This window comes from Crinia signifera, chromosome 5 (assembly GCF_055691185.1).
Source record: "Crinia signifera chromosome 5, ASM5569118v1, whole genome shotgun sequence".
Classification (NCBI taxonomy): Eukaryota; Metazoa; Chordata; class Amphibia; order Anura; family Myobatrachidae; genus Crinia; species Crinia signifera.
In genome coordinates, this window is record NC_139221.1 from 254,278,632 (window position 1) to 254,292,028 (window position 13,397).

Sequence of the window (13,397 nt, forward strand, 5' to 3'; positions counted from 1 at the left end):
GGGACGCTGCCCCTGGCATCTGACAGCTCAGATGCTGCAGCCCTGGGGAGCTGCCGGTCACCTTGCAACAGGGACACTACAGTCAGACAGGGTTCCCCATTGCTGGGACATTAATCAAGTACATGGGCAGACTGTAGGGGGTGCAGCAAGGCAGCTGCATGCTATTGAAGTAATTAGATTTATCTCACAGTCATTGGTGGGCCTCTGCTTTAAAACAGCTTCCTGCACACAGATCCACAAAGGTGATAGTTTCTCCTTGCCTGGAAGAAGTCCTTCCAGAAATCCAGTCTTGTGCTGCACTGTCTCCTGTCTGCAAACAGGTGTACACATTCTTATTTTCTATTAGCGTCTTGCAGTGCCTTTACTATTGTGTGGTGTGTATTGTGTGGGGGTAAGCTCACAATGGCATCTGTGGTGTAAGTCCTGGTGATATCCCAGTACCGGTAGGCATATCTGACCTATGCGAAAGTGGCTTTTATAGGCTAGAAGACCCACTGGTGTGCTCTGCGAGCCTTACTCCTAGGTGTAAAAGGGTGACTGTCCAGAAGAACCGCCATCTGTACTACCTGGCTCTGTGACCTCCACCATTCAAGTCTGTCTCTGCTTCACAGGTACTTCATTTGAGTTCATAACAGTGGAGCAGTTGTTATTAAACTTGTAAGTAGACTCTGGCACATATGCAGGTTCCCGGTGGTTTCTGTACTGTGAATGCAGAAATATATTTGGGAAAATCAAGGCATTGGAACCATTCTGTATTGATTTTTTCAACTGTATGGGGATCAATACTATAGTTGTAGAGGCATGGATGGCAATGGGGAAGGACAGGAGCAAAGGCATATATGAGAATGGATCATAGGCACAAATGGTAAAAGTGTCATTGTGAATCATTGAAAGTTGAAGTGGGGCACACCTTGGCACATCGGTGGCTTAATTTACTTACAGGCTATGCCACCTGTACTCACCCTCCTGATGGTGCCCTGAGCTGAGGTGCCTATATACAGTGTATGTATAATATATATATATACAAATAAAGAGAACGATGGGGCACTCACCGGATTTTGCTTGCAGAAGCAATTTTTAATCACATATCGACAATAACTGCATGCAGAGGAGGCAGCAAAGGGGGTCTTGAAGAAGGTCCAGGGAGGACCGAAACGTTGACCTATACCCACTGTCACACAATGGTGTTATTGCCGATATGTGATTAAAAATTGCTTCTGCAAGCAAAATCCGGTGAGTGCCCCATCGTTCTCTTTATTTGAATATTTGAAGATACCTGGATTCCTGGGACTCTTTTTGGGTTGGCACCCTGGTTGTTGGTCCATATTCGGAGAGTGCTGTCCATACGGACTGGAGTATATATATATATATATATATATATATATACATCCAGGGGTAAGGATTACACTCTCCTCCAATAGGTGGCAACTGCCGGGGTGTCAGCTCAGGGGTTCCAGACAAATCCAGTTCTCCAAATATAGCCACAAAGGTGAGGACACTCACCGGTCTTTCTTCAAAAGAGATTTTTAATCCATATCACCGCATCCAATAAAGTGCAAAGTGCATGACAGTGGGCCTAGGGCCAACGTTTCGGTCTGCCAACAGACCCTTTTCAAGGCCCCCACTATCTCCTCCTAAAGATGCACTTTAGGAGGAGATAGTGGGGGCCTTGAAAAAGGTCTGTTGGCAGACCGAAACGTTGGCCCTAGGCCCACTGTCATGCACTTTGTACTTTATTGGATGTGGTGATATGGATTAAAAAATTATTTTGAAGAAAGACCGGTGAGTGTCCTCATCTTTGTGGCTATATATATATATATATATATATATATATAATTTTTTTAAAGTCTCCATTTTGCAACCTTGGAGTGTGGGTGTTTTGTCAGTCTATCACAATAATAAGTAGCTGTGAGAAATTGCATATTGTACAAGAGGAGAATCCTTGAAATGATTCTGTTCCTTTCTGAGATTGCTGGAAAACATGTTGTGAACGATACATGCTCATAGTTTCCCAGTGTGCTTTACCTTATGCAGCCTTTGTGTGCATTTTCAAAACACAAAGAATAGTGTCATTCAAGGTATAGCTTCTTTAACCCCTTCACGACATATGACGTATATATACGTCATATGTCCGTTGGGGGGGAATCAAGCCAGCTCACGGAGTGAGCTGGCTTGATAGAGAGCAGGTAATGGCTGTATATTACAGCCATGTCCCTGCTCTCGCGGCCACGAGCGGCGAGTTCGCCGATCGTGGCCGTTTAACCCTTTAAGCACCGCGGGCAAAGCGCCCGCAGTGCTTAAATAGCTGATCGGAGGGGGGGCGCCCCCCTCCGGCGCCGATCGGGGCCCCCCGCAGCGCGATCGGAGGGTGCCGATCGGTTGCCATGGTAGCCAGGGGTCTAATGTAGACCCCTGTGCTGTCCGTGTATGCATACCTATTACATCCTGCCTCAGGCAGGATGTAATAGAAAGTGCATAAAATCACTACGTTCAGCCATAGAGCTCTATGGCTGAACCTAGTACAGGCGATCGCGCCCCCTAGTGGTCAAGTACACTAGGGGGCCTTGTAGTAAAAGTAAAAAAAAAAAAAAATAAAGTTTAAAAATAAAAAAAAAATAAAAAAATATTAAAAGTTCAAATCACCCCCCTTTCCCCATTTCCCAAATAAAAATAAATAAAAAATAAAAAAAATAAACATATTTGGTATCGCCGCGTTCCTAAAAGTCCGATCTATTAAAATATAACATTAGTTATCCCGCACGGTTAAAGGCGTAAACGGAAAATAATCCCCAACGCCAAAACTACGTTTTTTGGTCGCATCGCGTACCCAAAAAAAAATAACTAAAAGAGATCAGAAAGTCGCCCATATCCCATAATGGTATTAATTAAAAAGTACACTTCAGCCCGCAAAAAATGAGCCCTCACCCAGGTCCGTAGGTGGAAAAATAAAAAAGTTATAAGCCGCAGAACATGGCGACGCAACGCAAATTAGAAAAACCGTAAAAGTTGCGATTTTTTTTTTTAGTGGTAAAACATAACGAAAACTATATAAGTTTGGTATCGCCAGAATCGTAACGACCCATAGAATAAAGATAACCCATCATTTTAAACGAACTATGAACTCCAAAAAAACCGTAACCAGCGCAAAATTGTGCAATGGCGGTTTTTTTTTTTTTTACCCCACATTGAATTATTTCCTGATTCCCCAGAATATTATACGGTACAGTAAATGGTACCATTACAAAGTACAACTTGTCCCGCAAAAAAAAAGCCCTCATGTGTCTATATAGCCGGAAAATTAAAAAAGTTACGCTTATTTGAACGCAAGGAGGAAAAAAAAAAAAAAATTACCTTAAAAGGCAATGTCGTGAAGGGGTTAAAGGCCATTAAGAGAACAGTTTTCCTTGTTCTGACTAATGCTTAACTTATGTATTGTATGTATGTTTTCTCCGTGTTAGTTTAGGCTTCCTATACAGTATGTGTTCCAGCTTTCTCCCGCACATCTAAATATTACATATAGGTCAATTTAGGGCTGTCATAATTAATATTAGGGGTAAATGCAGCCATGCATACCCATCCGATGTGAATTACGTCCAGGACCCGATGCCCGGGAAATGCTGAATTACATACGGCAAGGTCAGCCGAATTCGGCTTTAGAAATGTATATACCATCAATAGAACATGGGCGTATATGGCCTTAGCATTCTATGTGGTCTGCAAATTTACAATAATTCGTACTTCTGAATTCAGATAAGAATCAGCAGTAAATACAAATGACAAGTAGACCACGTTTTTGGCTGAAGCCTGCACGGATCAATAATAGAGGTTCTTAGTATATTCATTGGCCAAGAAATATTTGCCCACCAACCAGCTTCACGGTGACCTCATTTCTGGTGGGTCCCTAATACTAAGTTTGAATCTGGGGTGCGGAACCCCAAAAAGGCCAGCATAAGCAAGTCACCCCAGGGCAGCACACAAGTGAAAAACGAAGCTATAAAAGTGTGTTAATAAGAAAGAAGCAGGAGCTAGAGGTTAAAAAGTGCAGTGCTAGAAAGTATAATATATTAATGAAAATAAATAGTGCTAAATAAATGTTAGGGTGTGCCACCCCGAAAGCAACTCGGTTACACCAACCCAAGGGGAGCCGCGCCCCAAATCCATCCCCAAGACTAGCAATTAGTGTAAATGTTTAGGTCTTAACTTCGTTGTGCCCTCAGTTTGCAGTTTGTGGCTACCAGGGACCAAACTGGTGAACTATTGTTCAGATCAGGGGGGCGGGTGCTACTCTAAGTTGAAGGAGTCCCAACCTTCAGGTGTACACAAAATGACTAGGGATCCCCTGTATATTGTAAACCAGCAATAAGCTCTAACAGCCAGCAGTGTCATTTCCCAGCCATTTCACCAGAGAGGTGTCTTTGATCTGTGATCGCTTGCAAAATCATTAGATAGATGGTGACCATCGAATGATTTTGTTACCGCACGTAAGGAAGAGAATGGATGTGTATGCTTAACATCCATTCGCATGTGTGTGGGGATATTCAGCGTTCGAGCGGGAGCAGGTGTTCATGCAGCCGGGGCATAGATGACACGCAAAGCCCATGGCCTTACAGCAGCTCTATGGTGCCGTCCATAGAAGCCAGTGTGTTGCGAATGGGCAGCCTCTGTGCATGCGCCGCTCCCAGTGCTGGTCAGATCCATTACTCAGGTGGGGCTATCCTCTTTCCTTCTCAAGGTCAGCGGCAGCCCCCCTCCTCCAAACAGGCAGGAGCTGCTGCTGGTAGTGAGTGCTCTGGGTGGTTGATTCAAAGTTGATAGCTGATCAGCGACTTTGCTGTGACAGCCGCAGGGCCCATTTGCAGCCATAAATAGCACCAAAATTCCAGACAGCTATGTACTCGCCGTTTTGTCACAGTAGTCGCAGTTAGACTGACAGGAAGCCAGTGTTTTTGGGTGGAAATCTACCGATTTCTGGGTGTGGTGGCAAAAACACAGGTGTGCCCAGATTTTAGTTTTAAGGGAGAGTCTGTAACGTCAGCGGCGGCCTCGATCAGGCTAATTCTGTTGCAGATGACGGGTGGTGTCAGACTTACACACATTTGCAGATGCTGGAAAAAGAATTCTATGGTTTGTGATTGCGACATGATCTGCAAGTGGATAGCGAATAGATTTGCAGATCAGGTCCGATTCAGGCCCACAGATTGAACACAAAGGAAGCAATACATGGACAGAGAAGCTGTACATGCCATAGGGTTGGTGACCAATGGTGGTGTCCTGGGACATCCAGTCTCTATCACTATGTGTACAGATGCAGAAAGTGGGAGTCTCAGCCTTGCACATTAGGATGCATGGATGTACACACGGGGAAGGACTCTACTGTGGCATCTGCATAAGGTCACCGATGAGCCAACGCCAACAGACAGCTGCGAGTGCTTCTATGCCCACACCTGAATCAGGCTCTTAAAGTTTTCGAAATGCACTTGCGATCCTATAGTACATTAGGCAGTACTGTTCGCATACATAATCAATATTTGAAATTTGTAATAATATAAAGTAAATGTCAAACTTATTGATGCATATTGTGAGAAGTAAAATATCCTCGGATACGCTATGGAATGCTGTTATTTCAAACATTTTGACAAATACTGCTGAGGCATTGACAATACTTGACCCAGTAAACATAGTGACATGTTAATGGAATGCGATGTACCAATGAGTGCATACAAATGCATTCCTTACTGTTTTGAATAGAGCATCGTTGTCCGTCTAATGTTTGCGTGTATGTTGATAATTACAGTGATCTGCTGCTTTTTACCACTCTACACTCCACGCAGCTTCAATAAAAGGATTATCACAAACTTGTTGCCCACACGGAACCAACAATGAAATATCTATTCTGTTCTATGTAAATGTGTGCGTTTATGAACTGCAATGAATCCCTTGGCTGCCAACTAGCATTTATAATTCATAAATTATTCCTCTATTTAATGCCTTTGTAATTCATTGTGATCATTTTGAAATGTGAGGGATGTAGAGTTGCATAATGACAGCCGGCTGTTAGTCAGTGGCAGCAGCTGGTGCCATGTTGGGATAATTGGTGGTTGGTAATATAGATCTGTCTTCAGTGAAGATGGATAATGCAGTTTGATATGTCATTGGCCTTCAAGTGACCAAACATTGTCATTGCTAATTCTTTGTGTATTTTTATTGTCACAGTACAGTTAACAGAAAGTTAAGGCTCCCATACACTACTGCGATTTGGTCCAATTTGACTCGATTACGACGGATCGAGCCAATATATCGGACCAAATCGCATGTGCTTCACATCCCATCTGACCCGATGCGCGGTACTGTGCGCATCGGGTCGGACCCTACAGATTGAACATCCTCAGCAGCACATTGTGGGTGCTTTTTAGTAATGGGTCTGATTCCTCAGGTGGTGTGTGCCAGTGGTGAAGCACCGTTGCACGGCACACACCTACTGTATATATGCTGGTCTGTGGCGAGCATGAGTGGGTGCCGGCCAGTGGTGAGCAACGTGTGCTGGGCAGCGTGTCAGGCAGTGGTGAGCGGCAACAGAATAAAAACAAACTCTTTCAAAAGACTGTACAGCCGCTGAGAGAGTCCAATCAGCGGGCAAACAGATGGCTGACCAATCTTCTGACAGTTATTTTTCAAGATTCTCCTGCCCACCGCCGCTGCTGCAGCTCCCCGGGATGCGATTTATCGCATGTAAAAATTGGGAACTCAGACCTCCCAGGAAGCTGACAGGGGAGCTCAAGAGGAATTTGGACTAGTGTATGGGGTCCTTTAGATCCATATATAGTTTATTTAGTGAAAGATGATAGTAAGGAAAACAGAAAATACAATGTCACACACCTACTATGGCAAAGCAGGAAGCTAAACCAGGGGGGTGATTCAACATCGCTCGGTAAGCAGTGGATGTTAACTGCTTACGCCACCCGCTGCCCAGACGAACACTTGCACCCACACCACCGAAACCCCTCGGTAACTTGCAAGGAGATGTACTGTACGCAAACACATCCCCTCACATGCTGCCGTAGGGGAGAGAAATGATTCAATGGTCACCGACCATCAAATGTTTTCTCTCTCCTTCAGAAATAAAAGTCAGTCTGAACTGACTGTTATTTCCTTTGGGGTCTACCGAAGAGTGGGTGGATGCTGACGTCCTGTGACGCCAGCGGCCTGCCCATGTCAGGCATCGGCCCACCTGCATTCCCATGGCAGCATCCAGCATTGTTATGGGGTCGCCCGTAAAACGCTGGGCGTTCCCAACAAATGGCCCAGCGAGTGTGTAACTAGCCGAAGCCATTCGTTGCTATGGTCTACACATGAGCAAATATGCGTTTGTGCATGCGCACACCCAGGGCCGGCTCCACCACTAGGCAAATCTAGGCATTTGCCTAGGGCGCCGGCCACTGGAGGGCGGCATTTCGCCCCCCCCCCCATGCCCCGGGGGTACCTGTCCTGCGGCTGTGTATATAAAGCTTGCGGCGGCAGCGGGGGGTCACTGCAGTCAAGAAATAATGAGCGCTATCCGCCGGGCTACATCTGCTTGGTATCTTAAAGATAGGAGTGCCAATAATTATATGGAGAGGAGAAACACATCCCCTCCTTAATACTTTCCCCCATATCATACCATTTCAAACATCTAACATTTATTTATTTATTTATTAATAGTCTCTTATATAGCGCACACATATTCCGCATCACTTTACAGAGAATATTTGAATATTCACATCAGTCCCTGCCCCAGTGGCGCTTACAATCCATATTCCCTACTACATGTACACGCACACACAGACATTCTAGGGTTAGTTTTGTTAGGAGCCAAATAACCTACCAGTATATTTTTGGATTGTGGAAGGAAACCAGAGTACCCGGAGGAAACCCACGCTAAGTACGGGGAGAAAATACAAACTCTACACAGTAAGGGCCATGGTGGGAATCGAACCCATGACCTCAGTGCTGTAAGGCAGTAATGCTGACCATTACACCATCCGTACTGCATAGCGCTTATTCACTGCTGCTCTGCTAAGCAGAACAATGAGTGACAGGTGGTTTCTTAACTGTCCCCCCCCCCTTCCCACCCTACCACCAGGGGCGACTACAGTCCACAGGTGGGACAGAGGGACAGTCCCAAAAATGGGACTGTGTCTGTCCCATGAAAATCTGAAAGTTAGGCGGTATGTTTTACAGAGACAGAGGGTCCCAGTATTAAAAACATGCTTGACATTCCTCCCAACAGTCCATGACATACTGTGTCGTCCATAAGCCACCAGGGACAAGATAATGTGTTCATATACCATCATGTATACATTTCATCACTGACTGCATACCATAAACATTGCAATGTTCTAGGTTAACAAGTACTTTATTTATTTATTTACAGTTTTTATATAGCGCAGCAGATTCCATTGTAGACAGTGATAAAACAAACTGAGTAACAACAGACTGACTTCGAGGTAGGAGGGCCCTGCTGTAAGCTTACAATCTATAGGGACATAGGAGGGAAACACAAGGACAGGCACCAGTAATAGCATAGCAGTCCCACCAAGTTACAAGTCCAGAAGGGAAGCTGTATAATACATAAGTGCCTCAGAGGGTTATGTGTGTAGAACTTAAATATGATAGGCTTGCCTGAAGAGGTGAGTTTTCAGGGAACACTTGAAAGTTTGGAGGCTTGTGCGTGGAAGGGCATTCCATAGGATGGGTGCAGCTCTATGAAAGTCCGGTAACAGTGAGTGGGAGCTAGAGATCCGTGCAGAAAAGAGATCCAAATCTTGCACAGAGCGGAGTGGTCGAGATGGGAGATATTTTGTGATAAGTAAAGAGATATATGCTGGTGCAGTATGGTTAATAGCTTTAGATGCGAGTAGAAGCATTTTATATTGAATATGGTAAAATACAGGCAACCAATAGAGGGACTGGCAGAGCGGATCAGCAGACGATGAGCGTCTTGCTAGGAAGATCAGCCTAGCAGCAGCATTTAAAATGGATTGCAGTGGCGAGAGTCTGTTCTTGGGAAGACCAGTTAGGAGACTATTACAATAATCAATGCGGATATAATGAGTGCATGGATAAGAGATTTAGTAGTGTCTTGTGTGAGATAGCTTCATGTTTTGGATATGTTTTTTTAGATGCATGTAAGATGATTTGAAGCCCAATTGAATGTGGGGAATAAAGGACAATTCAGAGTCGAGGATGACCCCTAGGCAACGAGCTTGTAGGGTAGGGTACAGAAGCAGTGTAGGTTCTGGTTGAAATTTACCTTTACTGTTCCTCTGAGTATATTTCTGGCATTAACTCTCCCTCTATCTAGTAAGCAGCAAGGCAGCAACAATCAAATAATAATGAGAAATTCAAACAGAATTATATAAATAAACTATAAAAATAAGCTGGGTTTATTTTTTACTGTAGATGAAGCATTAAACTAAATATCTAAGGCAAATATGTAAAATCATGTTCCAGCTTATTCTTCACTCAAAAATACTTTTAATCAGAGGCTCAAAATCATCCAGGAGGAAGCAGGCAAATCGATTAGCAGTAATAATTTATTTGCTATGCCAGGCACAGCCCAACTGTGCTGAGAAACTCAGTGAAGTGGAGCAGACAGTGTTTACAAGCCCAACAGTGAATAGATGCTGATCTCTGCGCCGCTCTGTCTTTTCCAGAGCTATTGACTTTTCCATACCGAAGCTATAATCTCCCCTAAATATGTTACACATCCTAATATTCTCAAGTTTAATGATTGTCGTAATAATAATATTTGTTTTTATTTTTTAACAATATACAGGTCGAGTATCCCGTATCCGAATATCCGTTATCCGAATTATTCCGAAAACAATACATTCCAGAAAGTGAAGAAATTTTTTTTTTTTGATAAAAACTCACTGGGGACATATGTAACAGCACTACAGAGGACATGACATGTAACTGGCACTATATATGTACAAGAAAATGATTGCTTGGCATTCAAATTCAGTATCTGAGATAGTACACACATTTTGTTTCATGTTTTGAAACCTTGTTTTTTGAACAAATAAAATATATTTGTGGGTACTTATGTAGTATCTGGGCGTCCGATTTAGAAATCAGATCGGATCGCATCGCATGCGACCAAATCGTATGCGATGCGATGGTCAAGATTTTTCCATAGGATTCAATGTTAAAATGGTCTGAGTCCATTTTAACATAGAATTCAATGGGAAAAAGGGGTCCTTTTCCTTTCCCCACTATCCAAGTGGGCATGGAGTTGGATATAAACCTGTGGCGAGCGTAGCGAGCCACCGAGCCCGAAGCGTGGCGAGCATAGTGAGCCCCGCGAGGGGACACAGAATACTTTTTAAGAAATACGCGTCCCCTCGCGGGGCGCGCTTCGCTCGCCACGCTTCGGGCTCGGTGGCTCGCTGCGCTCTCCACGCTATATAAAATCAACTCTATGCCCACTTGGATAGTGGGGAAATGAACAGGACCTTCTTAACATTGAATCCTATGCAAAATCGCATCGAATCGCATCGCATCGCATCTGATTGTATGCCTTAAGGTAAGGCATACAATCACAAAATCGGACGCCCAGATACTACATAAGTACCTATTTGTGTGTATTTTGTGTGGTAATAAAATATATATGTGTGTATTTTATGTGTTTATACAGCATAAATACTTCAAAAAACATCATTGAAATATTAAAATATTACGAAATACGGAATAATCCGTTATCCAAAATTCTCCTGGTCCCCAGCATTTTGGATAAGGGATACTCAACCTGTACTTTCAAATGTAAAAATGTCACCTAATTAGGTAGGTTCTCAGGTTTAGAACATGTTCCCAGGTCACTTTGCTGGGAAATGACCGATATTGACGTATATTCTACAGTGCATTGCTGTTATAATGTTAATCTGGGACATTATCATGCAAACCATATGCATATATATATATATATATATATATATATATATTAATGAAGATGTGGCTGGCTGTAGACTGACCCCTACCACTGCGTTCCCTCTGTGGGCCCTTCATGCCCTAGTCTGACACTGCACACAACAGACGTGCTAGGAATGGGTATAGATCATTGGATAGACACCAACTAGGTTGACAAGCATTAGGTCAACACCACTAGGTCGACATGGTGTTAGGTCGACAGGGTCATTAGGTTGACACAAGCAGTCAAAAGGTCGACATTGGGTTTTCACTTATTCCCCCCTGAATGTCGACACAGTCGACATTTACACTAAAAAGGTGCACCACGTCCCCTTGCTTGGCTCGTTGCGCCATGCTTGGGGCACGGTGCCTCACTATGCTCGGTACACTACTTTACTTTCCCACCATGCCCTAGTGGATGGTAGGGCATAAAATACCGCCTTTTGGCACGTCAGCTCAAAAAAAGTAGAAAACCCCATGTCGACCTTTTGATGTCTACCTTCCCCATGTCAACTGAATGCTTGTGTCAACCTAATGACCCTGTTAACCTAACCCCATGTCGACCTTCATGCATGTCGACCTAGAGGTGTCGACCTAATGCTTGTAGTCCTAGTGTCCATATCCCGTAGGAATATCTGCCACCACTGAGATTTTTAATGATTATGAAAATATACTGTAGCGATAATCTTTTTTATTGCATTTCCTTATTACCTTCCCTGTCAGTCTTAATTCCACAATATATAACAAATGACTTTTCCTAATATTGCATCACATTATCTTTAGGGTATTGGCATGCCTATATAATATGCAAGGCTAATTTTACTAAACTTGAAAAGTGATAAAATAGAGAGTGATAAAGCACCAGCCAATCAGCTGCTAACTGATTGGTTGGTAGTTTATCACGCTCCTTTTTTAACTTTTAAAGGCTCAGTACATCTTGCCCTCAATGTGATCACGGGCCCTTGGGTCAAGGGAGGGAGGAGATTGGCACACTGCGTACCCTGTACAGATTCACCATTGTGTCCGTGTGGCACCCCCATATTTATTTCCAATGTGCCATCCGCAGCGAATTCTCTGTAAAGATGGCTATGTACAGACCCTCTGAAAGCTATAATACTTGGGATACTGGTGCTTCACAAAATCTTCTAAATGAACTCTAGAACTGCTTTGGTGGATTGTTTTGGGTTTATTGATTATATCTCACTAATACCCCTTTCAGATAGCAATGCCGAGTCAGACACAGATCTTGATTTTGGGTCTTACCCGGCACTGACCCGGGTCCGATGCTTTCGCATTAAAACCAGGTCACCCATTATACAGAGGGCGGCCCTGGTTTATTCTTTCTTAGGACCCATGTTGACCAACCTGGTAATTCAACCTGGCTTTGGGTTGGTGCTTTTATACCTTACCTTGACCCGGATCGACCTGGCACCAACCCGGCAATTATCCAGGTTGGAAGTGTGCTGTGAAAGGGGTATAAGCTTCCTACCAATTAGAAAGGCCTGTATAAATATAGTCAAGTTATGCTTACCTAATCTCCTGGAACATTGGCAAGTTCCACAGAATCCTGGGAAAGCAGGATATGTCCTATTGAAATGGGCCTTGACAATAGGAGCAAATAATATCATTGTAACTCTGTCCCCTCTGCATGATACCATGAATTGGGGCATTGCACCATAGGCACAATGCCATATTATTGCCATACTATGATCTCCATCACCCCAGAGTGGCAACCAGCATCTTCCCACATGAAACTCTCCAAAATGGACCACAAAATGTGGATAAATAAGAACCAAATTATATTAAACCTGATCTCGGCCCAGCAGTAAAACTGTAAAATACATTGCATGCACATAGCGATTCTCAGTATATTCTGATTTCAGGTTGGTTTGCAAGTACTCACATACTCCCTTTCTGCTTCTTTTCTGTAATTTCTTGGGTATATGAGATGTAAGAAAAAAAATGTTTTCTATGACTGACCCTGCTGTGAGTTATGAGGTCATGAACAAGGATCTTCTAGTAATTCCTTGGGTCAGGTGGCAGGAGGGGCAGTTAATGACAGATGACCCTGAATAACATGTAAAATCAGGAAGGAAGACACAACACAGGAAGATTCATACACAGTTCCTTGTTGTCAGGGAAAAATATAAACAATACATATACAACAGAGGTTGCCTTATGCTGCACAGAACTGTACACGAAGAAGACAAAAGATGCCTTTTTTGTATTGATTTTTTCTCTAATTTGTCAAACTATAAGATTTCTCTTAAGATAAATTTCAAGATTTCTTAAGATTTCCCAAATTCTTAAGATTTCTCTTAATATAAGATTTCAGCTTAAAACTGGGTGATGAGCAGGATGTACTACCGGTATTATAAATAAGTCATATTTATTCCCTATGATCTACAATAGAACACACTGTACAGTATATACAGCCCAAGACAGTTTGCATA